This window comes from Lactuca virosa, chromosome 1 (genome assembly GCF_052849685.1).
Source record: "Lactuca virosa cultivar CGN04683 chromosome 1, Lactuca_virosa_CGN04683_v6, whole genome shotgun sequence".
Taxonomy (NCBI): domain Eukaryota; kingdom Viridiplantae; phylum Streptophyta; class Magnoliopsida; order Asterales; family Asteraceae; genus Lactuca; species Lactuca virosa.
Genome location: NC_136426.1, coordinates 242,283,783 through 242,301,024, shown reverse-complemented (window position 1 = coordinate 242,301,024; position 17,242 = coordinate 242,283,783).

The following is a 17,242-nucleotide window of genomic DNA, read 5'->3' as shown; positions in this document are numbered from 1 at the left end:
CCGCGTACACATGATTCTTATTTATTTACGATTATCCTATTCGATGATTTAATTGTTCGATAAAACAAATATTTATAACTTATAATCTCTAAAACGTCTAGCCAGAATTCGCGGGCGTTAATGTAATTCTTCATCAATCACCACAGGCAGTTAGATATATAATCAAACAACTTGCTTTCAAACATAGTACTCATTCAGAAATTCTAACTCAATCAACACTAAGTCAGTCAAAAACTATCAAACGACCCCTAACTTTATTTCTTCATAACACCTTGCAAGAGAGAGTATATGGTAGGTCCAAGAGATGCTATCGGCTTTTGCTTAAAGAAGAAGAAATAAGATTTTCAAGCGTTCACTCTTCTTTATATACTTACACACATGTAGATAAGGTCATACTTTCATTAAATGAAAATCATGGCTTGTAAGCAACATGATGCATGTAAGAGGAAGTCAAAACAAGAAACTATGCCCATGCTTCATACATTGGCCGATTCTAGAGAGGTGGAGAATGGTGGAGTGTCAAACACTCCATTCCATTTAATAAGTGTACATGTATTAATCTAATGGCCTTCTATATGTCCAAAAAATGTATACAACTTATTAAATCATATAATATGATTATATAACTAGTTACACTATGTAGTATTAGGATTTTCATAAAAAAATGCTTAATTAAGTGCAAATGTTGATATAATTTATTAATAAACGAATTATTTAATAAATATTCAATAAGTGTCAACTTGCTTAAGGTGTGACCCTATACGATCATACGTTATTAGCAAATATCATTTCACAATGATTCTTGAGCATATAGATCTTTCAATCTCCCACTTGCACAAGTCTCATTGTGTATTGATATAGATAGTGGTGTACATTTGGTAACACTCCACTACTTCAAATAACACACGAAAAAGTGCCATTCATCCACATCCAATTCCCTACAAACTCAAATCTTCAATTGATGTATAAGGTAAGTTATCAGTTATCCATTCATTAAAGACAACATGTTGAACATGAGACATGGATCAAAATCAATCTCATTCGTTGTTCAAATATTAAATCAATAAAATTTATGTTTCATTAAATAAAATCGATCACAATGATCATTTGAAAAATAATTTTTAATACCCTTCGTCTAAAAGTCATTGGACTGGAACCAAATGTCATCCTTCTCTTGATGAACTCCAACAAAGTTGATGGGAGATATTCCAAATTAGGGATACGATGGCAGAAGAATATTCACAATACACTTTGAAGGTGTGCAACCTTCATATAAGACAAAAATGTATCCCTTGTCCCAAGAATCTTATATGTCTGCACTACATTCTAAGTAAATACCAATCATTATTAAAATCTACAAGTCAGTACCTCCGTAAGGAAATAGTTTCTAAGACAAAAACATTGCCGTTGTCCCAAGAATATTGTATGTCCCTACTACATCCTATGTAAATAACATCAATCATAAAAATATCTAAGTCACTCCCACGAATCTTAATTTTTTATTAATAAAATTGAGCACAATGATCATTTGTGAATAACTATTTCATTAAGGAAATAATGTTTAAAACTTTGGGACATGCCTCATATCAATGAATATAGATTGGTGGAATCATTTATGTATTGGTCAACAAAGATTTGGATGAAGAAATCATGAGAAGCCATCCATAATTATCTTTTTTCGGACAAGTCAGTCCCTCCATAGTTCCTTTTACCTTAGAGGCTCCGCACAAATCTTTTAAGAAAATTGTTGTGACACTACCAATAAAATGACATTTAGTGGCACAAAAAAAGTGCCACTAAAAACTGAAAAAGTGCCACTAAAGCTCCCCTAGGAATCAGCGGCACAAAAAAATAGTGCCACTAAAAGCACTGCCACTAAAGGCCTTTAGTGGCACTTTTTGGTTGTGTCGCTGCAGCTTATTAGGTTTTAGTGGCACTTTTCTATTATGCCACTATAGTATTTCTAGGTTTTTAGTGGCACTATTTTTATGCCACTATTTATTATGTTAAAATAAATATTATTTTCATGCTTTGAGTGACATCTTTTTTTAACACAAAATAATGATACTAAGAAATTAGGTCCAATTTTTTTAAATTTTAAGTAGAATATAAAATAACAACAATACAATTTAAATAATAAATGAAAAACATAATATCATTATTTCAATTCAAACTAAATTTGTCTAATAAGAATATTCTCAATATTTAAAATAGAAATGTCTTCAAAAGGGTTTAATACGTCTAAATGTTGTGTTAATATTCAAAACATAATACTATAGAACTAAAATATTTGTCGAGGAAGAAACGTGAAACTTGATTGACCTCCAACTTTGTATAAATGCTCATCTTGAATTTTTCTTCAAAGCAAAGAGCAAATTTTCTTCTAAGCAAAGAGCTGGCATGGTAAAGAGTATGACAGAATCCACAAATTTGTCACCATCAAAAAAACACATGACATTATATGCACAAATTTGTCCAACTCCTGAAGAAAGAAAAAGACTTTAGTAAGTGAATAATCAAGAAAAAAATTGTAAACATCAACATGCTGCTAGTTCTTAGGTAATACATACATGACCAATAATGTCATATTTCCTGTCATACCCTTGAAACCATTTCAAAGATTCTTTTTGAGCTCTTTTTGTACTAAATCAAGATCCAATTCATGATCACAACTGGAAACAACTAATCCCCAATAAAAAACAACATTTGGATCTTGTATAGTTGTGTCAAAATGCTCACTAGGATTTGGATCACATATTACATGCAAGTCCTCCAACTGTCAAAAACAAGATTCAAGCATATAAGCAAAATGTATAATGTCAAACAATAAATAAAGGTTGATAAAATGTCCAAATGAACAAACCCAAATAACCAAATAAAACAATAAAATAATAAATATTTAGACAATATTAGTTCTTACCTGGTATGTTGAGACTAAGGATGCAAACGAGGGTGGATGCTGTAGAATACTACAAAACCCGTCCCCGCACCCAAACTTCGGTCCCACCACCCGCCCCCGCTCCTACCCTGCCTAATCCCCGACGGATTCGGGTAGAAAATCCCCGCATGATATTGTCGGATACTGCAAAACCCATCTGTGTTCCATTAGCCTCAACACTTGGTTGTGGTGGCTATTGATCTTGGGTGTCACTGCAAAAAAGGAAAAATTCATATTATAGACATGAGATACAGATTATAGAGATGCAATTAAAATTACAGGAAAAATGATCATATAGATGCAGTTAATATTACAACAAAAAAGATTACATACATGCATATGAATTATAGCTAAAAAGATTACATGGATGCAGTTAAAATTACAACAAAAAAAAAACATTACATATATGCAGTTAAATTACAACAGAAAAAAACATGAATGTTTGACTTTTGAAAATAAACAAAACAGATGAAGAATACAGTCTACAATGGATGAATTAATCCCTTTTTGTTATGTACTTCCTGTTGTACTCATCATGGAAGTTAAAAAAGCCATCCTATTCATATATATAAAATGGCAGGTCCTATATTCCTAATGTCCCACAATTGCAAACATTATATTCACACATTGATGAAGACTACAAAATTCGATTACCAACAAAAAAATATTCAATTATAGTTCAAATTACAGCCATAATAGATGCAGAGTATATCAAAAAGTAAGAACTCGATCAATTAATTGAGAATACAATCAAAACAAATAAAAATAATTGTTTTAATCATGTTTTTACTATCCAGACAAATGTAAAGTAGATTCCGAGTGCAAATTCATCAATTCCAAGAACCAATACAACCCACATGTCCGATGATTGTCAAAACAAATGAAAAAAAAATCCTTATCCTTTTACCAAGTTTTCTGCCAAACATTTTTATTTTAATTTCAAAATTCATATGGTTAATCGTCAATACTCATTTGAATTATTTTGGTGAGAAACTAATCTATACAGTACATATAGGAATTTATAGCTTATACTTACGTTAATCAAACCAACATTTTTTCGCATCAACATTTCGACAAACACTTGGTGTGCTCCAAAGTATGACTTACACATGAAATTTAAAATAAACTTGGTCATCCTATAAACATATTCAGAACATTGCAACTCTAAAAACAGTTCATCAGATGGACATAAATTGGTATGTTTTCTTGTGATTTCGAATACACGTGTGGATGAATATGTAATTGGGGGCACTAATGTGAAGAATAAACACAGAGCGGAGAGGCAGTTACCTGGAGATCAAAACATAAAACCTAGAAGTAATGATGTAGCCATGGCGATAGCGATGTTGGGTAGAGGATGGGGGAATCGGCAGTGGCCGACGTTGATGGAGAAGCTACTCTAATGGATAAGAAGTGGAGAATTTAGATGAGGGGGGGGGGGGAGAACACCGGTGTATGGATCTCCAAGATGAATTAGGGCAGTGAAAGTTGAGGTGTGGCTCCGTCTAAAACTCAAAAAAAATTAGGATTGGGCGTAATGATTTTAATCTTGGGGGAATAGAAAGCGGGCATTCTGAAATTTTCAATATCTTTTAATCTTAGAGGGAATAAGAGGCGGAAACCAAAAATTTTCAATACGATACAGTGTCACACAAATTATATGCCACTAAAAGCAGAGATATAGAGGCATAAATGTGCCACTGAATGTAATTTTGTTTGTAGACCGAACAGAAACCCAAACATGTCTCTTATACTTAAGCATTAACCTCATCATTTACTGACACACCATGTGAAAACAAAAATAACCACTCAACAAAACTTACCTCTATCAATCTTGTGCTTAAGAATCTTGGATTAGTTGAATGTTCCAATACAAATATTTATTTTTATCATCTTGACACTCTAAAGAATGACTAAAAATCCTACTAACAATATTATCATAAGAAGAAATATATTAGGAAGAAAACATTGTTGAATTGTCCTAATGTTATTCTACTAAAAGCCAAAACAAAAGTTATGAAAGGTAATGAAATCAGTTCTACCGTGGTAGATAAAATCCAAACAGATAAGTCACCAATAATATTAAGAATGAGAAGCCTTTAGGAAATGCTTCGGAGTCTTATCACTAAAACATGTAGGAATCCAATCAGGTAAGCAACTTTTGTCTAAAATAATATCCGAACAATATCTACTTCTGAGACCCGACCCACTTCTGAAAGACAATATCGTCTGCAACTCGTACGGGTCATAGTTACAATGAAAATTATTTCCAAAAGAAGCTTAATTTTGTTGAGAGAAGAAATAGAACGCTATTAGATATGGTCCAATGTATGATGATTCGAGCTACACTTTTGACAACTTTTTGGGGGTATGCCTTAGAGACAACCACTCACATCTTAAACCTTGTACCATGTAAGAAGGTTGCTAAAACACCCTCTGAACTGTAGAGTGGGACACATCCTTCTCTAGTACATGTGAAAGTATGGGGATACAAGACTTATGTTTGTTGCAAGGAAAACGATAAACTCAAACCCAAATTAGAGAAGTGTTAGTTCATTGGTTATTGGATACTCGTTTTACAAGCCTTCTGAGATCAAGGTGTTTGTTTCTCGAAGGGGATTCTTCCTTTATAAGGATCTTATATCCAAAAAATTTAGTGAAAGTCAAATTCATCTTGAAGAGATTCAAGAGTCAAACGAAGAAGAACCTTTAGTCGACACTAGAAATCAAGCTGAGGTGGAACAACCTGTTGAGCAAACTGATATATCTCCACCTCCCTTTTGTAGGTCCAATAGAGTTCGTCTTCCTCTTGAGTTATATGGTTTCCATATTACCACAGAAGCAGACGTACAGATCAGTGATTGTACATTGGTTTGTATGGATGTCATCCAACTATAAGGAAGCGATTGCAGGCCCTGGGGCTGCAAAATGGAATTAGAACATAGAAAGCGACATTCAGTCCATGTATGACAACCAAGTTTGGAATTTGGTTGATCCCACACCTACCATTAAAACCGTTAGGTAAATATATCTTCAAGAAAAAGACTGGAATGGATGGGAATGTGCACACATTCAAGGCTAGGTTGGTTGCGCTGGGTTATAATCAAACTTACAGGATTGGTTATGAGGAAACCTTTTCACCAATAGCTAACGTAAACTCTATCAGGATATTGCTTTGTATAGCTTCCTTCTATGATTACAAAGTATGGCAAATGGATGTGAAAACCGATTTCCTTAATGGAAAGCTCATAAAGGATGTGTATATGGCACAACCTAAGGGTTTCACATATCTGAATAGAGTGTGTAAGCATGAAAGGTCAATATATGGACTAAAATAAGCATCTCACAGCTGGAATCTTTTCTTTCATGAGAAGGTTAAAGAATTTGGATGTTCTAGAAGTGAAGATGATTCATGCGTATATATCAAAGCTATTAGGAGTATTGTAGTCTTACTAGTGTTGTATATTGATGACATACTACTTAAAGGAAACAATGTCCCAACATTGAAAAGTGTTAAGACTTGGCTTGGGAGTTATTTCAATATGAAGGATATGGGAGAGGTTGCATACATACTTGGTATAAGAATCTATAGAGATAGATCGAAATGTCTAATAGGACTTGGCCAAAGTACATACTTGGATAAGATCTTGAAGAGGTTCAAGATGCAAGACTCCAAGAAGGGTTTCTACCCATGTAACATAACATTAAATTGATTAAAGATCAATGTCCTAGTACTAGTGATGAACTAGACAAAATGAGTCAACTCCCATGTGCTTCCGGTATAGGATCGATCATGTATTCCGGATATGTACACGACTTGATATCTCATATGCTTTAAGCATGATGATTCGTTATCAGGACAATCCTAGCGATAGTCATTGGACAATAGTAAAGAACATTCTAAAATACCTAATAAGAACAAAAGGATATGTTCTTGGTATATAGAGGCAAAAAAGAGTTAAGAGTAACAGGTTACAATGATCCAAGTTTCCAGAATCATAGAGATGATTCATGTTCACAGTCAGGATACATATTCTTGATCAATTGAGGAGCGATCACTTGGAAAAGTTTCAAGAAGAAGACAATGGCAGACTCTACGTGCGAGTTAGAGTATATAGCAGCTAGTGAAGCTGCAAAAGAGGATACATAATTGAAGAACTTCATTGGTGATCTTGATGTTGTTCCGACCATCAAGGATCCCGTGGAAATATTCTATGATAACGAGGGTGCAATTGCATTGACTAAATAATCTAAGTATCATGGTAACTCGATACATATACTTAGAAAATACTACTACGTAAGGAAGCACGTTGAAGACGGATACATTATGGTGAAAAGAGTGTCGGAGGAGGAGAATTTCGTTGATCCGTTCACAAAACCATTATCAACGACCAAGCATGGTAGTCATACTAGGTCTACAGGTATTCGATTTGTTGATGATATGGTGTAATTATTAGTTGTTAGTTTGATAAAATTTTGAAACATTTAACAATATTAATTGTAACCAATTTGGTGTTTATTTTGTGGCGACTTAATAAAGTGCTACTGATGCTATAATTTTTGATAATTTATTATTATGTTTCACTTTTGCATGTTTAGAACCCACTTTTTGAGTGTTAATTTACTCAAACCTCCACGGTCAGTCATACTCTTGGAAGTAAGTGATTTAAGACTGTCATGAGTATTGGTGGATTGTCCATTATAAATGGGCATAACATAGAGATTACGCGAACACTCATGAGTACTTAATGTAGACTTAAGTATTGGAACAAACCGCACTTAGAGATTACTTCTTGGATATAGTGACGAGTAATTCTAATATGATAACATCTTCTATTCTTTGAACCTTGATACATGTGGGGTTTTGCTTTATAATTCTGCTATACATTAGTTTACTCCAACATTATCTGTAACTGGTAGCAATAAAGGGTATGTCTTTAGATAATATGATGAAATAGACAAAAACTATATAGTAGACGTTTATTTGTTCCTTCTGCCTTAACGTGAGAAACGATATTTATGGGCCCCTCGATGATTTGGTGCTGACATCTTAAGTACTTGGTCGGGTCCTGACTGAAATTGATTTGTTCGATTTACTAGTCAGATGTACTCGTCACAAATATTTATCGGGAAACATAATCTTTAATTCCGAGATTAACCAGTATCCATGTCTCGAATTCATTCATATATCTTGTAGAATAAAGGAATAATTAATCACTTATCTGAGGGCTGAGTACTAATTAGATCAGAGTTTGGCATTTGCATTAGATGGCACTCTCTTTGTTGATTGTTAGAGAAATATTGGACCTCGTATAGTTGATGACTTGTCCAAGTGGGAGACTGTTGGGTAGAGTATCCAAGGTCATTAACTATTGATAATATTTCTAATTATAGATGGGTCCTCTTGGGTTTCCCTCAAGAACCAAATTGAGAAGAATAATTAAAGGAGAAATTAGTTTATTAATTATTATAGTTTAGAGAAAACTGCAAAAATGGTCCCTGTGGTATGTATTTTTTTCGGGTTTTGGTCCAAACCACGACCTTTTTTTGGATTGGTGGTCATTTTGAGTTAGTTTCGTTGTGTATTTGGTCCCTCCGAAAACTAAATGACTATTATACCCTTGGTGTATTTATTTTCCATTTTCTTTTATTTTTTAAAGTTTATACTTATTTAAAAGTATTTAAAAAAAATAAAAGAGGGCACCTCTATCTCTCTCTCTCTCTCTCTCTCTCTCTCTCTCTCTCTCTTTAATACCCAAAAGATAGAATCACCATCATCTTCTTCAACACCCTCATATTCTTCAAAACCCTCATCTCCTTAAATACCCAACTCACTCATCAACTCCTCATAATCGTCCCTCCTTCCAACCACCAACACCACAATCAGAAATCAAGCTTTTCACAATGATCCCTACTGATGCTCAAATCAAATACATATATGAAAATGTTACAGTTAATTTCTAACCACAAATCAAAACCAAATCCTACACAATCATCCCTTCGATTCCAAATTGCCCTTCACCATACTCGGTTTTTCTACTCCAACTAATCCCAAAACCAAAATCAGAAGAATACCAAATCAAACTGATGCTAGAATCGAACTCAAAATCGAACAAGATACCAAAATAATTTCCCTAAACCAAAATTTGATGAAACCTGATGATAAAATCCTAGAAAAAAATCCTGATGGAGTAAGTCAAACATGTTAGAGATGACGTGAATTATGTTGTCGGCGGAGATGGCGAGGTGTAGATTGATTTCCAATGGACATGGCGAGGCGTGGGTTGTGTTTCCGGTGGAGTAAGTCACTAGTTGTAATACCTGATTTCTAAAACAGGCATCACCCTAGGAGTTATAGATTATTATGAGATGAACCAATGGAATAAAGCCTTGAGTTGCTTTAATTTGACAAATGTTATTTGAAAAAATAGTTGAAAAATGTTGTAGTTCGTGTGATGAGGATTCCGTGGTTATAAAGTTTGCTGAAAATGGAGTCCGTATGAGAAAGTTATGGCTATTTGAAGTAGAGATGAAAGTATATTGCTATTTTGAGAAAGTCAAGTCAACGGTTGGACTTTGACCACCACAACGTGGAATATGATTGTCACGACGTGGAAAATTGCCCTTCATGTCGTGAGATAGTGTGTGTCACAACGTGAGACTATATGAGTCACTATGACATGTGGTGGGAGAGTGTGACACGTGGCAGAACTGGGTCTAGACGCATCTCAGGATGTGAGATCATCATGCTCACGACGTGAGCCACCCCTGAGTATAAAAATGAGTATTTTATGTCATTTGGTGAGTTTTAGACAAGTTTGATCGAGATACTGCCTGGGAGTCATTTACGGGATGTTATATCGAAGGAGTCATATCGATATACGTGAGATACGGGCTGAGTTACGAGACTGTGGAGGTATCTTTTACCCTGTTATTATGTAATTATCATACATGATAGTTGTTGGGATTTTATAGGCCCGAGTATCTATTTGGAATATCTATGATATGGTGCTATTACAGATTTGTTTGTGAGATTTGTATGTATATCTCACGGCAATATAGTTAGTTGGGATTGTGAGGGTTATAAACCCTAATTTATTAAAGTTAACCGATGTGGTAGATTTAGTTAAATGGCTTACGAGTTAAGCCTATTGTATTTATATCAATGCGTTAATGAGTTTGGTGATAAATAGTTACATTGTATAGTTAATAGTAAGTTATGCCAAGTTCCGAGGAAGTTGATAATTGTTGGTTAGGTATTGGCATGAGATGAGCAGAATGGCAGTTTAGGTCGAGGATCGAAGTTGATGTATCTGCCAATTGACTAGGTGAGTAATACTACTCTAACATCCGTTGTTGTTGGTACCTGTGTAACGCGGTATGCGTGATGTATTGATGATTATTGTGATGTTATATCGTACCTCAGGATGGTACATGATTATATACACGGGAGATTGCATTTTACCACATGATGGTATAATTATTTATATATGTTACCTCGGATTAGAGATAATGGTATTTCATTGTTTTGATTGGTCTTGGCGGTATAGTTATTCATATGTATTATCTCGGATTGGAGATAATGATATGTGACTTGTTTAGCTTTAGTGTTTTACCAAGCAAGATTATTATGTAAACGTGTTGTTGGATCTCTTCTGAGATATTGAGAATATCCGTTGGGTGGATTATCTGTGATGTGTAACTGCTACTTGATTGTTTTGTTATATGTTATTGTAGTTGTTATTCACTAAGCCATGAGGCTTATGATGTTTGTTTGTGAATGTTTTGCAGGTTAAAGATTGTAGCGCCCGACTCGATCATGTCCTTGCGGCTAGCACGATCCTTGTGATAGCTTCTTATGCTCCAGTATGCCAATGTATACCAAAATGTTTTGTAAAATTTGTTTTATGTACGAAATGTATTTTGGGCTATACCTGGTGTGGCAATCTGGGCATTATAAATTGGTATCAGAGCCGTGGCTTAAGTGAATTAGGTGCTTATAGTAAATACCTAAACTTAAACCGTAAGGTGGAAAATGTTATTTGATTGTGCCTGGTAGATATAGGTTGGAACAATTATGCATATGCGATATATAATTCTTTATAAATAAATTGTGACGCATATTGTAGAATAAATTTCGGTGTGAGATGTAGTACATGTGTTATGCACGTCGTAGTGGGTATTGTGATATGTGGTGCGTATTACAATTATTTGAATATTTTGAATATTATGAAGTATTGATTTGTAATATTTGGACCTTTTTCCCTACTAATTAAAATCGACCGCCATTGGAAAGTGGGATACTAGATGATATCATGTACAAGAAGATGAACAGTTTTGAAGTAGACGGCCCGGTGTACATGGCGCGTTATGGTGTATGGTTGCGAGGCCCACAACTGGATACAAGGTGTGACGACTAGAATTACGTGGTGTAGCAATTAAGATATGCGATATAGTCAGATTGAAGAATAGAAACATACTTTGATATCACGATGTGAGCATAGTGCGATCACGACGTGATCATTAAGTAGATTGCTATAGTTGGTTTGTGCATACCACGACGTGAAGAAGCTAAGGTCACAACGTGGAAGATTTAAGACCACGATGTGACGAGAAGGAGATCAATAGGTGACAAATTATGATGGTCACGACGTGATCATGTATTAACCATGAGGTGAAGGTCAAATTTTGTGACAACTCGGAACTTCTTCCTTGTACATAAAGTCGATTCAATCAATGTTAAACTTGTTCTGTTAACTTCTAGCATGGTTTAAGGGTTCATTTAAGTGTTCTAAGCTTGGGTACAGTCAAGGTTGAGGTTAGGAATGAGTCAACAAGTCGTATAGTGTCAAAACCGGACCATACACCCCTTTTGGAGGAGTATGCGGCCGCACACATGGGTGTACGGCCGTACACACCCCTCAGGACCACACACCCACCCCTATATAAAGGGTAGACCCCTTTCCTTTCATTCCTTTCACTCCTTGGCTGCACACTACACCATTCTCTCAATTTCTTCAACCGTGAACCCTCCAAAGCTTCAAGAACGTGAGTAATTCATCCTCTAACTTGATATCCTTGAAAGACCACTCTATCTAAGCCTTGAGACTCCAATATTCATCATGTTCTTCGTGTTTAGAAGAGAGTGCGGCCGCACACCCCCATAAGGTGGCCGCACACTCCTAAAAGACCCTCCAAAGTCAGAGTTTGACTTCTATCTTCGAGTTGGACATGACCCTAGCCTTGCTACACCTTAAAGTCGGCATTTTGGACACAAGCATGAAGGGTGTACGACCGCACACTCCTGTGTACGGCCGCAAACACCTTTGTACGGCAGCACACACCTTTGTGCGACAACACACTCCTTTGTGCGGCATCACACTACCTTGTGCGGCAGCACACACCTTTGTGCGACCACACACGCATCTTAGGACCGCAAACCCACTTCTATGACCATTAACTTGCACTACAACTAAGTATGGACCCAGAACACTTCATGGATGCTAGTGTGAACCTTGAAAACACCTCAAAGACACATTCCATCATGAGTGTACGGCCGCACACCCCATGGGCCGCACACCCATGGCCGCACACACCTTTAAGGTGGCCATACACCCTCCTTACTCAATCCTATAAGGTTCTAACACTTGGTGCAAGTAGTTCCAAGTCCCTAGAGTGGTTCTCTATCGTATCTAGTAGTGAAATACCTTCATTTGACTCCTATATGTGTTATTACATGATAATTAGGATCCAATTGTGTTCGAGACTTCACTTCACACTCGACATCTCATACCGGTCTTTCGTGCAAACCACTTGTTCGAGGTGAGTTCATACCCCTACGCTTTTCCAAGTTTTTCATGTTTTCAGAGGGCGGGGGGGGGGGGGGGGAATACAAGCAAAATCACAAGTAATCTTGGGCTCAAAATATATTATTTTGTTTAAGATAATTATATTTTTAATATACTTTGAACATGGAAAACAATTTTACCAAATGGGTTAAGAAATCAACTCGCAGAAACAGTTTTCAAAACTACGGCAATGAACTTACGAATCATGAAGTAAAAGATATCATTTTATAAAGGATTCATGTTAATTACAAAAGGGTTTTCAATATTATTGCTTGTAAATTTGTTAGTCTAAGTTGGAGACACGTCCTTGGTAACACTCACCACCGAAACAGAGTGTAGGACTAGAACTTATAACCAGAATCTCTTGTAGGGAGAGCGTGACTATTGTGTATAGATCTATACGGGACTGACTATCCCGCACCTCGCTGCTAGCTACAGTGGGACCGGCAGGTCTACGGGGGACAAAGTCATAAAGGATACTGTCCCCGATACGTGCCATATCAAGTTAATGTATGGTTATAAAACTCGCAATGAAGATAACAGCGATTTACTTACGTAATAATGGATCGAGTGAACTAACCTCAGAGTAATTACCAATTGATTACTAGAGGGTATTAATAATACCTTCAGGATTTAGTTCACCACGTTTTATTAGTTTTATTTATGTAATAAGGCTAATAAACCTCACTGGGAGTAACCAGGGTTTTTCAAATGAAACTACGTTTAACGATATAAGTATGGTAGATACTTGTACACTTCATTTTAGAACGGATAACCAACAACCTACTTTTAGGGAAACTATAGGATTTTCCCAGGATAACACGGTATTTTCATAAACGAATGGGTTAACATTGAACTAATGGATATTCATATTCATTCCATGACTCCTTGGATTGCACGTATCTGCATGAATTTGGAAGTCATGGAAGGAATGGGTTTCAACTATGCTTTTCATAAGAAAATATGGGATTTTCTTGAGGAACACTTTTCAAAAGAAGCAAAGAACATTTTCCATCAAAACTAAATGGTTATGAACTCACCAGCTTTATGCTGATATTCTTTCAAACTGCTTGTATTCTCAGGGAATCAGTAGACAGGTACTTCTTGGATTTTTAGAAGCCGGAGCAATAAGAGTCATGTCTTTATATTTTGCATACGTTTTTGTTGTACTCAAACAAGTTTCAAATAGATGTAAACATTTTCCATATATGTATTCACTGTAATGGTTGTGTTACTATGATTGCTATTATACAATGGTTGTGATGCTAAACATGACGTCCTCCACCCCAGAACGTTTCCGCCATTCCGGTTTTGGGGTGTGACAGATTGGTATCAGAGCTCTTGTTTATAGTGAACTAAGTATACCGAACCTTACATGGTATACAACTATAAACATTAAGGGGCCTAAGTGCTCTAAACTAAAAGTATACTTTCAAAATATAAATATTTTTATAAAAAGTATACGTGTATACCTAAGTGCCTGAATCAGTGTTAAAAGTAGAACGAAACAAAAGTATTTGGATGTTGGGAGACTGCGGTTAAACCCGGGCAGTTATGTAATCATGTCTAGGGTCAATATAGCCTGATCAACTATATTCATTCGAGACATGACCAACATGTGCTTGGGAGTGACTGTGGTGTTACAGCAAGCCTAAAACTTACCAAGAACAAAAACATCCAACATAAAATACTATAGGAGTATTTTAGCTAGAGCCAAATTCAGTATATAGATTCATTCCAAGTGTTGATACCACTTTCTTTCTTAAGCGATAACTTACTTGCATTAGTAACCTTTCTGTGCTTATCGCTTGGTAGAACACTTTTATTATCAGGATGAGATATATCTTGTTTCATATATCTTGAGGACTTACCATCCTCTTCTTCCTGGTTGTTTCTAGAACAAGATGCGTCCTCGACGAAGACCCATCAGAAGAAACGACGACACCCCACTACCACCACCACCCCCTCAGTTCGACCCCGTCATGTTCCAGGCAGCAGTTACAGCCGCCGTGACTGCAACAATGACACAAGTGAACTCTGGTGGGGCTGGAGGTGGAACCGAACCTCAAAGACAAGACGAAAGTCAGGGACATGAAAAGGAGTGTTCCTACAAGGACTTCATGACCGCAGAACCCAAGTCATTCGACGGAAATGGAGGTGTTATCGCTCTGACTCGATGGTTCGAGAATATCGAATCCATATTCGAAATTTGCGCCTGTTCCGAAGCAAACAAGGTGAAGTTTGCCGCCTGCACTTTCACCGACAGAGCTTTGACCTGGTGTAATGGTCAAGTCAAATCCCTGACTCTGCCATTGGCTAATGCCATGGGTTGGGAAAGACTAAAGGAACTCATGCTTGCGGAATACTGCCCGAGGGGCGAAGTGCAAAAGTTGGAGCACGAACTCTGGAATTTGAAGATGAAGGGTTCCGACATTACTGCCTACACCGCTAGATTCTGTGATCTAGCTCTCCTCTGTCTGGGAATGGTCACCCCGGAAAGCAAGAAAATCGAGAGGTACATTTGGGGACTGACGCACCCAACCAAAGGAAATGTCTTGGCTGCTAGGCCCACTACATTTGACAGCGCCAAGAGTCTGGCACAAACTCTAATTGACCATGGGGGAAAGAAGAAGTTTTGGAACAAGCGCAAGGGCCAGTCTTCTCAGGATCCCTCCAAGAAACAACAAATAGTGGCAGTCCACGCTGTTACTATTCCTGCTACTACTCCTGCTGCTGCTCCAGCTGCTGCTCCAACCACCCAAGCTCCTACTGGTGTTTATGCTGGGAAACTACCTCTGTGCAACAAGTGTAACTTTCATCATCACGGGCCCTGCCATGATTTGAACTGCAACAACTGTGGAAAGAAGGGACATACAACTCGATTCTGCAGGACACCAGCCCAACCAACCAACCAGACTCCGGGAGCGGGCGCTGGTCAAGCTTGCTATGGATGTGGACAGGTTGGGCATTTCAAAAGAAACTGCCCCAAGGCGACGACAGGTGGCAATACAGGAAGGGTACTGGCTATGGGTAGACCTGGAAAACGTGTCGTGTCGTGTCGGGTTCGTGCTGTGTCAAGACATTAAACGGCTTGAGAGTGCTTGAACCTAACCCGACCCGTTTAATTATCGTGTCGTGTCGTGTCAACCAGTTTATTTTCATATCGATTTCGTGTCGGGTTTTGGGTTAAGGTTTAAACCTTATAAATATGCTGTGTCATGCTGGGTTGAAACATTTTACAGGTTGAAAAGTAAGAGTCATGGAGGAAAAAAAAATGAAAAAGTGAAATGTTGGAGTTGGGAGGTGGAACGGAAAAAAAATTATACTCCCTCCGTCCCATATTTATTTTTCATTTTTTACTTTTGAAGTTTTTATTTTTCTACTTTGACCTTAAATGTTTTTATTTGTGTTATATATTACTTGATAAAACTTATAACAATGAAAAGACATTTAAAACACAATCCATTCATATATTTTGCATTAAGTGTTATATATCAAAAACAAAAATATTTAATGTCAAATTTGAAGAATAAAGACTTCAAAAGTCAAAATTGGACAATAGATATGGGACAGAGGTAGTAGTATGTTTAGAAAGCAAAATGGAAAGAGTTAGAGTTAGCAAGCAAATGAGATAAGTAGTGAGGAGGAGTAAAATTAAGTCACTTTGAAATTTTGAATTTTACTTTTAGTTCTTGAATTTGGGCCACTACAAATGTATAATATTGAAAATATTTATAAAAATATGAAATTTATATATGTATATATATATATATATATATATATATATATATATATATATATATATATATATATATATATATATATATATATATATAATTAAACGGGTCATCTTCGAGTTGAAAGTCTTGACCCTAACCCTACCCGTTTAATTATCGTGTCGTGTCGTGTCAACCCGTGTACATAAACGGGTCGAAATCTCTGACCCTAACCCGCTAACTTCGTGTCGGGTTCGTGCCGAGTTGTCGTGTCGTGCCAGATTTTGGCAGGTCTAGCTATGGGCCAAGAGGAAGCGGTCGCTGATCCTACCGTTGTTACGGGTACGTTCCTCCTTGACAACTCTTATGCATGCATTCTTTTCGATTCTGGTGCGGAGAGAAGTTTCGTCAGTCATGCATTCAAACATCTACTCAAATGTAAATCCTAACCTTTAACCGAAACATTCACCGTCGAGATGGCTAACGGAAAGAAAGAGAGCACTGACGACATATTCATACGTTGTACTCTTACCCTAGACAATCATTCCTTTCCCATCGATCTTATGCCAGTCTCCATAAAAAGCTTTGATGTCATAATCGGCATGGACTGGTTGAGACCCAATCGTGCTGATATACTTTGCTACGAGAAATCTATCCGTCTCAATCTTCCCTCTGGTGAATCCCTCATGGTTTACGGGGATAAAATCAGTTCGAATCTTCGTATCATTTCATGCATCAAG